The 10,123-nt window shown below is 42.6% G+C and overlaps 1 protein-coding gene and 1 pseudogene across 1 annotated transcript in view; one reads left to right on the plus strand and one right to left on the minus strand.

The window, feature by feature from the left end:
- The window catches only part of Myo3b (myosin IIIB), a 403,285-nt gene that overhangs the window by 265,919 nt on the left and 127,243 nt on the right, over positions 1-10,123 (plus strand). The window lies entirely within an intron of this gene.
- Positions 6,461-6,880, minus strand: LOC116090547 (annotated as a pseudogene).

Raw genomic sequence — 10,123 nt, forward strand, 5'->3', positions numbered from 1 at the left:
CTCTTTTTCCACAACCTCTCCAGCATCTGCTGTCACCTAAGTTTTTTATCTTAGCCAATCTGACTGGTATGAGGTGGAATCTCAGGGTTGTAAAACTCAATTTCTTTCCCACACGCCTAATGTCATTTCCCTCATCCGCTTACCTAGTGCCTCCTTCTAATGGCACTGCCATTAAGCTTTTGGTAGTTTCCGCAGCCTGCCTTTCTGTTCAGTATTTCACTCTAGCTGTAGACCCACACAGCCCCCCATTCCTTACCACTTTCCATCCAGCTCTCTGATTCTTATTTAGCCATTTCTCTACTGTAAATATCAAAATTATTTGTTAGCCAGCAATGCTCAACCAACAGTCAGGAATTTTACAAGGTGAGTTCTCAATGATTGACTTTTTTTTTTTAAAGATTTATTTATTATTATATGTAAGTACACTGTAGCTGTCTTTAGACACACCAGAAGAGGGCATCAGATCTCATTACAGATGGTTGTGAGCCACCATGTGGTTGCTGGGATTTGAACTCAGGACCTTTGGAATAGCAGTCAATCCTCTTAACCGCTGAGCCATCTCTCCAGCCCCAATTATTGACTTTTGCAGGAGGAAAGTGGTAGTTTCCCTTAGAAACCCTCGACAATTCTTTGGGTTAACGGGAGAGATTTGTGGGATCCCCTCTCTTCCTTTAGAAACATTGTCACGGGGTTGGGCAGGGGAGGAACAGGGTAGTTATTTGTTTTAGAATTCTCTTTCTTTCCAGGATCCTCCAACTTTCTCACTAAACCCAGTTCCTTGGAGAGCTCTTTGAAAATACTGATTCCTAAAGCCAGGCACAGTACCATATGCCTTCTGGAGGCAGAAGCAGATGGAGCTCTGTGAGTTTGAGGCTAGCTTGGTCTACAGAGCTAGTTGTAGGACAGCCAGGGCCACATAAAGATACATCATCTCAAAACAAAACAACAAAAGTAAAGAAAGAAAGAAAAAGAGAGAAAAAGAAAGGAAGGAAGGAAGGAAGGAAGGAAGGAAGGAAGGAAGGAAGGGAGAAAGGAAGGAAGGAAGAAAGGAAGGAAAGAAGGAAGACTTCCTGAGCCCTGCTTCCAGAGTTTCTGATGCATTCATTAGTGTATCTTTTAAGAGAAGACGTGGCACATTTGCATTTTAACAAGTTTCTAGGTGCTGAGAGATACCCTGTAGGTGGCTCTTAAGAATGCCCTATGGGGATGGTGAGATGGCTTGGCAGGTAAGAGCACCGAGAGCTGTCCTGAGTTCAAATCCCAGCAACCACGTGGTGGCTCACAACCACCCATAATGAGATCTGACACCCTCTTCTCATATGCATAAAATAAATAAATCTTAGGAAAAAAAAAAAGAGTGCCCTATGAAAGAGAATGTGGCAGAGCTACTAAGAGCTCCAAACATAGTTTCTAAGGAAATCTTCACACATCCAAATATTTCAATAGCCTGGTTTTTTGACAGTAACAGTATTAGGTCAATGGGAAACAAGATTTTAAATATATGAACAATTCTTTAGTCTAAGGGTGAAGTCAACATACCATCTTTGTCAGAAGGCCTCCGAAAAGGGTCATTCTGGTCCAACCTGTGAGTTGCAACCCTTTGTGGGTGGAACAACCCTTTCACAGGGGTCATCTAAGACCACCCCCACATACTAGATGTTTACATTGTGATTCATAACAGTAGCAAAATTAGAGTTTTGAAGTAGCAACAAGAATAATTTTATGGTTGGGGATCACCACAACATGAGGAACTGTGTTAAAGAGTCGCAGCAGATCCTCAACTTTGTCAGTTAGCTTCCAGGGAACGGTTCCTGAGTATAAGCATTTACCTCCTGATCCCTGAGGCACCCCGCCCCATGATCACCACCACATCCTGTGAACTCTGGGTGAAACCTCCATCTACACTTTCAGCATCTTCCCATTCCATCTCTGGGCATCACTGGACAATCATCTCCACTTGAGTCAGTCACCATGTTTCCCTAAGTCCGTAATTTCAGAGTTGAGTTCAGTCACCAGAGATATTCACTAAAGTACAGATCCCTGAGGCCAACCCTAGAGAGTTCCATTGTGTCAGAAGCATCCCCAGTAGATCTTGGAAGCCCGCACCTTTTAAAAACCTCCAGAGGATGTTGATCTAGGTGGTCTGTGCACAACTCTTTAAGAGACATCGCTTTTTGTTTCTAAGCTCAATGTCTCCATCTCCTTCCACATCTGTTATCATGCTATGGTCAGAATCACCTCGCTATCCTGATTGCTTACTGCTGCTTGCCAAAATATCCCTAAGTATACTCAGACTCCCTCCCCCAACCACTTTGGTTTATTATTCTTCATAGTGTGTATCCTTACCCAAATTGATGTCCTTCACGAAGAGAGGGGAAGTTGTCTACTTTGCTTATTCATGCCATTTAGCACCTTTACCAGTTGAATCCTACATGTATTAATCAGCTTTTTCATTGCTGTAACAAAATACCCAAGGCAGGAAGCTTATAAAGAAAAGAAGTTTATTTACATCATCATTTGGCACTAGCAAGAGATCAGCTCCGGAGAGACTTGCCCACTAGAGCCATGAACACAGCAGGGATATCTCACATCTTGAACCAGGAAATCAGAGGCAAAGGCCTCAGACTCAGGCTTTTGTAATCATCTATTCCAGAAGGCTTCTAATGATCTAACAATTTTCCAGTGGTTCCCCATCTCTTAAAATCTTTACCACTTCCCAGACCTACTACTTTAAAGACTGACCCTCAACTACAAGAGTCTATAGAAAATAACTGAACTACAGCATGCAAAAAATCTTATTTGTGAATAAGCAATTGCAATGAGAAAATGACATAATATAGGAAATAATTCATTGAGGCAATGTGGGTAAACAAATTTTAAAATGACCCAGCTGAACCCCCCACAAAGTGAACTTTGACCTCCACAGATACACCTTGGCATATATGTACCCACATACACACATATACACAAACAAAGCAATAATAAAATCCTAATATAACGACATTCTTTTAAGAAAGAAATGCAAATTAAGAGCCCAATTCAATAGACAGTTCTCATATCATTGGGCTCTGCATCAACAGAGTTGACCAACTTGTCTTGACAATGTTGCTTGAAACTTCACATCTGTCTTGAGTACATAAAGACTTTTTCCTTGAGCCACTGTGGATCTGGGAATCCTGGAACCAATCTCCACGGATACTGAGAGGCAACTGCATTGTTTGATATATGTGTTGGTGGTCTTCAGTAAATTAACTGACTCCTTGAACTGTCATGGATGGAGAGGGATAAGAGACATTCAAGTGGTGGTATACAGTGGTATGGCCTTTGGGAAACACTCTGGCTTTGTTGGTAAAGTATAGTATGGACATACTCTTTCTTTTGTTTTTCAAGACTGGGTATTTCTGTGTAGCCCTAACTGTCTGGGAATTCACTTTGCAGACCAGGATGGCCGTGAACTTAGAGATCCACCTGCCTCCCTAATGCTGGGATTAAGGTGTGTGCCACCGATCGCCCAGTATAGCACAGATATATTCTATGATCTGATAGTATACTTTTGAAAATTATTAGTAGGAAGGTATCATACATAGTTTGGGGCTCACTAAGCTTGTCAGTGCTGCCAAGTGTCATCAGACTAGGTGTGAGGACTGCCTGACTTAAGACGTGTATGTACGTGCCTCTTGGTTAAGTGCCTCTAGCCTGGGTGTTTGCATTCTGTATTTAACTCATTAGAAGATGATGCACAGCTATATCAGGCTGGATTGTCCTTCCTTCAGTCTCTGCTCCACAGTTAGTCTCTGCAACTCATTCTGTGGGTATTTTGTTCCCCCTTTTAAGAAGGAATGAAATGTCCACATTTTGTTCTTCCTTCTTCTTGAGTTTCTTGTGGTTTGTGGATTCTTATTCGTGTATTCTGAACTTCTGGGCTAATAATAACCACTTATCAGAGAGTGCTTAGAGGCTATGACAGTACCTGACTAATACAGAAGTAGATGCTCACAGCCATCCATTGGACTGAGCACAGGGTCCCCAATGAAGGAGTTAGAGAAAGGATCAAAGGAGCTGAGGGGTTTGCACCCCCTTAGGACGAACAACAATATGAACTAAGTAGTACCCTCAGAGCTCCCAGGGACTCAACCACCAACCAAAGACTATACATGGTGGGACTGATTGTTTTGGCAGGATGTGTATAGTAGAGGATTGCAAAGTCAATCATCAATGGGAGGAGAGGCCGTTGGCTCTGTGAAGGTCCTGTGCCCCAGTGTAGGGAAATGCCAGGGCCAATAAGTGGGAGAGGGTGGAGTGGCAAGCAGGGGGAGGGGGAAGCAACAGGGGTTTGTTCTTGTTTTTGTTTTTTGTTTTTGTTTTTGTTTTTTTCTTTGAGGGGAAACTGGGAAAGGAGAAATCATATGACAGGTAAATAAAGAAAATATCTAATAAAAAAAGTAAAGAAAAAGATGATGCACAGAAGAAGACAAAATCATGAGTGGAATACAGAAACAAGGATAAAAGTGTTAAAAGTATGTACTTTCTATGATAAGAGAGAACCAGGCATAGGAAGTATCGGTTCATAGGAAAGGTCAAAACAGTAGGACTTCTGCGAAGTAACGTAATGTTGAGATGAATAATAACCAGGGACAATACTGGCTTTCCATAGTGGGGAAGAAATCAATTAAAGTACCACTAGACTCTGCAGAATTTATGTATTTATCGGGAGCTGCCATTCAGCAGTGCTGAAGTCAGAATCCAGGGCCTTGCTCATACTAAGCACGCCCTCCGACAGTGACTATAGCCTCTGCCAGCGCCAGCCGTTTAGAATGGATTGCAGTGTAGCTCAGAGAGGACAAACAAGGCTAGAACCCAGGGTTTAGACAGACAACATGTACAGACTTCCACTGGGAAACAAATGACTTTCGTACCCCAGGCCAAATGCTGTTAGATGCCTTAGCATTGAGGGAGCCTCACGGCTGGTGCTCAACCCTAGGAGATCAACACTGCTGGCAAAACCCTTGTAATCCAGCTTGCCAGAGGCATACGCAGGTTTTAGAGGCAAAAAATGCTGGAGCATCACAGGTGCCAGTTAGAGAATCAGAACCTGCTGTGGGGGGTATGGGATCCAGAGACAAATGTGATGGGAGCAGAGGCCTGCCTGCATTTGCCTTGAGTAGAATGGATCTCAGATCTCCCTCTTACCACATTCCCAAATGTGAGCCAAGCTTCTTTCCACCTTCCTCCTCGTTTCAAAGGCAGGCTGACAGACAGATGATAGATGTGTGTATATGTGGCATATAAAAAGTGTATATATAGATATAAAGATATCCATATTAATACAGATATATGCATATGTAATACAATATACATACACACATATGAATAACTAAGCTCCCTCCAGGATCTAGTCCCTAGGAACACTGAGTCAGTTTGGACAGGGTAGGAAAGCTCTGCTGTGAGCATGCAGAGAGACAGTTGGACTGCTACCCCAATCTCTGCAGGCAGTTCAGAAACCTCTCATCTCTGTGAGCTGGAATTCTCCTTCTACCCAAAGAAGAAGAATTGGTGATGGGAAAGGTGTCACCCAACAACAGCCTGTCATTTCTTGGGTTTCTACCTGTCATGGAATCATAAGAAGCTGATCGCAGTGTTCTCTGTTTAAAGGCCAGCCACAAACACAGGTGGGGCTCATCAGAGGCACAGGAGGAATATGTGTATGTGGTGTATAGCCACCTATGTGTGTGTGTGTGTGTGTGTGTGTGTGTGTGTGTGTGTATGTGAGTGTGAATGTATGTGCATGCCTATGTATGTGTATGTATGTGTGTATATGTGCATGTGTATGTGCGTATGTGTATGTGTGTATATGTGTGAGTGTGTGTATACGCGTGTATGTAGAGAAGTTTAAAATGTCTGCTTTAGCATTCTTACTCATATGGTTAGTTTTATTCTGACATTTTGCTACATGGTTTTTATTACTCACATCTGATCTTTGTGGATGACATCACTGTCTCCTCCTTCCCCTTCTTCGAGATTTATTGACCATTATGTACAGTTTCATTTTATCTTCTTTGTTGATCTGTTACTTGTAGCTCTTTGCTTGGCTATTTTAGGGGCTTCCTCCTTGATTTATGTCACACATCTTTAATTTTTCTTAGCCTATCTTAAATCAACATGTGGCATAAGACTCTTGTGATAATCCACTTCGGTTTCTTTTCATCTGACCTTTATGCTATGCTTGTCTTATATTTCATGTCTCTGTGTATTATAAACCTGATCTATTACTATTACTTTTGCTCAGTCAAGAATATGGTAGACATTTAAGTCATAAGAAAAGTATGTGGGATATTTACCATTAGATAGCTCTCATACTATGCTGTTGGCCCTTCTGATAGATTGGCAATCCCATCTGGAATTATCGTTTCCTGGAATTGTTTTAACGGACTTCCTCTATCATTTCTTTTGGTGAAGATCACTAGGGATAAGTTCTTTTGGCTTTTATGTCTTTTTTTCCCCACATGGGCAATTTTACTAAAACAAAACAAAAGCAAAAGATCAAAACACCAAACAGAAGTTTACCCCACCAAATGGAGTCCCTGGCCAGGCCACCCTTCATTGGCTGCTGTTGCTCGAAAGTGTTGGGGACGGACTCTGTGCCATCTTGCAGGCAGATAAGCACCACCGAGGTGCCACGACACACTATGAGCCCCAGCTGCCTCTTGTCATTCATCAGCTTGTACTGGTCATCAGGGTCTCGTGTGTACTCAATGGTTCCGTCTAGCACCAGGATACCGCTAGCTCCCCGGATCTCCTGGAACTTCACTTGGATGGCCTTATCAATGTACTTAGACAGGTCCAAAGTTCTTTACTTCTTCTTTTTCTCCTTGCCCACCATCTTGTTGCCTTGTTTATGTATTAAATAGCCTCTTTTGCCTGTGTATTTGTGCAGCGTCTTCACTGGACGTCGCACCCCTCTGTTTCCTTTTGCACAGTGTCGCTGTCAGGTCTTAAGTTCAGTCATCTTGCTCCCTGATAACTCCCCTGTTGCTAAGCTCACTCTGTATGACTGTCATCTCAGACACTGTAGTTCTGACTCCTAAAAGTTATTTTAAGTGTTTTTTAAAAATTACTTTTTATGTCTCTTCAAAACTTTTTGAACATTTGAAGTAGTATTAAAACAACTTTTAATATCCTTTGCTTTTTTTTTAAATTAGACTTATTTTACTATTTTATGAGTATGAACATTTGGTCTGCATGTATGTCTGTGCATTAGGTGCATGCAGAGGTCAGAAGAGGGTGTCAGCAGTCCTGGAGCTAGAGTTACAGAGGGTGGTGAGCCACCATGTGGGTGCTGGAAACTCAACACTGATCCTCTTACCCAGGCCATATCTTCCCTCGTGATAATCATCCTGATGCCAAATATTGACAGTTTTCTACGTTTTGGATTGGTCCTTGGACACAGTTAAATAACTTGGAACAATGTTGTTCTTTTGAGTCCTTACTCTTTAGTTTTTCAGGTATCCTTGCTTATGATTACTATTTTCTCACTGGCCCTCTGACCCTCTGAGTTCTGGCCACTGTCCTGTGAATTAGATAGTCAACCAGTCTGGTTGGTAGAAACAGGTGCTATTGCCAGCTCTGTGTGAAGGCAGGTCCAGCCTGTCACCATACAAGTTCCCTAGGCCCTGGGTACTTGGCTCCCATGTAAGTGCCAATCAATCTGAGCTCTGATGAATACCATGCTCCAGGATTCTCTTTAGCCCTCTAGAGTACTCTGTCCTACAGATTCTAGCTGCCCTGGTTGTTTGTTCCCACACATGGTAAGGTCTGAAGTCTGATTAGCAGACTCTAATCAGTTTTAGCAGTTCTGCTGATGTTATATGTAGATGGACACAGTTGCTTCTTTATATAGGACAAAAAATGTCCTCGCTGGTCAGGAACCCTCAGAAGATTCCCAAACTGCCCATATTTCTTGTCCTTTGTAGTCCAGTTGTCTCACAGATCATGCAGATGCTATATAGAGAGCCAGGCCTCCTTTCTCTTCATCCCTTCCAGGTGGCCCCTCAGTCTTTTCTACCCTTCTACCTGGTCTTTAGATCTTTCCTGCCTGCTCCCTCTTCGAAGAGTGGAGAAGTTCTTGTGGACCGTTCAACCTTTATTCTTGATACATCCTTAAAGGATCATATTTATTCATTCAGAGCAATTTCTTTAAGAAAAAAGTTCATTTTTTTAAAACTTTTATTGATGTGTGCACATATGCCTATGGGTGCCAGAAGAGGGTATCTGGAGTGGAGTTACAGGCAGTTGTGAGCTCTTTGACACGGTGCTAGGAACTTGAATGCGGGTCTTCTGTAAGAGTAGCATGCATTCTTAACTGTGGAGCCATCTCTCCAGCCACAAGAACACTTTCTAGTATAGCCGGTGTAGTGTATACCAGATACTCATAGTCTTAAGCCCCACATCTACAGTTCCTTTTTCCATTGGTGAGAATCCAGAAATGTCCACACTCAAGCAGAGATGGTCTAACTCTTAGCACTTAGACTCAAGACTATGAGACAGTTCTTATTTATCAGAGGCAATTTGCATCCAGGAAGGACTAACTGGTTTTAACAACCCCCTCAAATGTCTAGACCCTCAAACCAGAAATCTATTCTCAACGTTTTGCTCATGAGTCCTCTTGCTTGTTCAACTCATCAAGTTGCTTTAGGAAGAAGGTGGTAGGTCCCATGTCTGCCATCCTTATACTGAAACCCATGGGGGCTCAGCATGGTTTTCATCACAACAACTGCTTGAGTGAGTACAAAATTCTAACTTACTCCATAGAAGACCTGCCTTATGCTGCTGTGGCTCAGTAGAGGAGTCAATTACCTTCTATGGCATGCATCTCTTGAATGTTTACCTCTTGTCTGTGCCATTGCCAAATATGAACATTATCATCACAATAAATGAAGAGATTTGGGTTAAATCCTAATATTTATGTTAGTTTAGAAACATTCTGCCTAAGAAACACTCACAGGTTCCTAAAAAAGAAAGAGAAACCCTTGAATGGAAAACGGAGACCCTGTCTTTCATTGTATTCAGCTTTGCAAATTGCTCTTTACTCATTAGGTTTCCTATAACTGTTCTGTTATCACTAGTCTCATGTGATGTCTCAAGCAAGCCTGGGTTTCTGAGCTGCTGAACACCCCATGTGGTGTATCTCTGGACTGAAGAATCTAGAAAACCCTTACTTTTCCGCGGACTCTCACACGTTAAGCTCTCTGTCCACCACCCCCCGCCCCCCAATGTAAATTTGCCACCAATTCCCACCATCTCTGTGGACACCAAGGCACAGTCTTCCTGCTGCGGTCAAAGCCAAGAGAGAAGCCATGGCTCAGTGATAGCACTGGAGAAGCTGAAGCTGAAGATGGAGTGATACCCCAGCTGCCTGAACTATCAGAGGCCCAGGCCCAGCTCCCAGAAGCCCCTTCTTCAACTGAGCAAGATCCTGGGCTTAGCTGACAATCTGCCAGCACTTAGGAGCTCTAGGAGCGCCGCCTCTTCTCCACGGGTGGAAGCTGTCTCTGAATCCCTCTGTATGCAAATGTTTCCATCAAATATGGCCTCATATCTTACCTGTAAAATAGTTCCATAGCACAGTAATAAGTTGACTTAAGTATGCATCAGGTATGTTTATTTTTCTACAAACAGGAAGGTAAGGGTCTATTTGACAGGAAAAAGAAATAGGTTTCATATTTTGATGGTTTTGTACAAGTCAAACCAGGTCTGTATTTTAAAGAACTGTCTTAATAGCAGATTAGAATTGTTTGGGGAATGGAGAAAAAAATTCCTCTGACAAGGAAATTTGGTTTATTCTCAAGTTTTGAAAAGGTTGAGTTTAATTATAGATGGCAGCAAAGAGCAGAAAAAGGAACCTTGAAAGCTGTCCTGAGGGGAAAAAGTAAGGTAACATTTTCTGAAAGGAGAATATAGTCAGGTAACTTTATGGAAATGAGGATATGAAAAGGGAAAGAAGGTCTGGGGCTATTCCTCAGTGGGAGAGCCTGTGCTCCATGTGCAAGGTCCTGGGTGGTGGAGGAGGGGGGAGTAAGGGGGAGGAACGAGTGAGGAGGAGAAGGAGGAGAGGGACAAGAAGGGG

The sequence above is a fragment of the Mastomys coucha genome, unplaced genomic scaffold (assembly GCF_008632895.1).
Source record: "Mastomys coucha isolate ucsf_1 unplaced genomic scaffold, UCSF_Mcou_1 pScaffold15, whole genome shotgun sequence".
NCBI classification, from domain to species: Eukaryota; Metazoa; Chordata; class Mammalia; order Rodentia; family Muridae; genus Mastomys; species Mastomys coucha.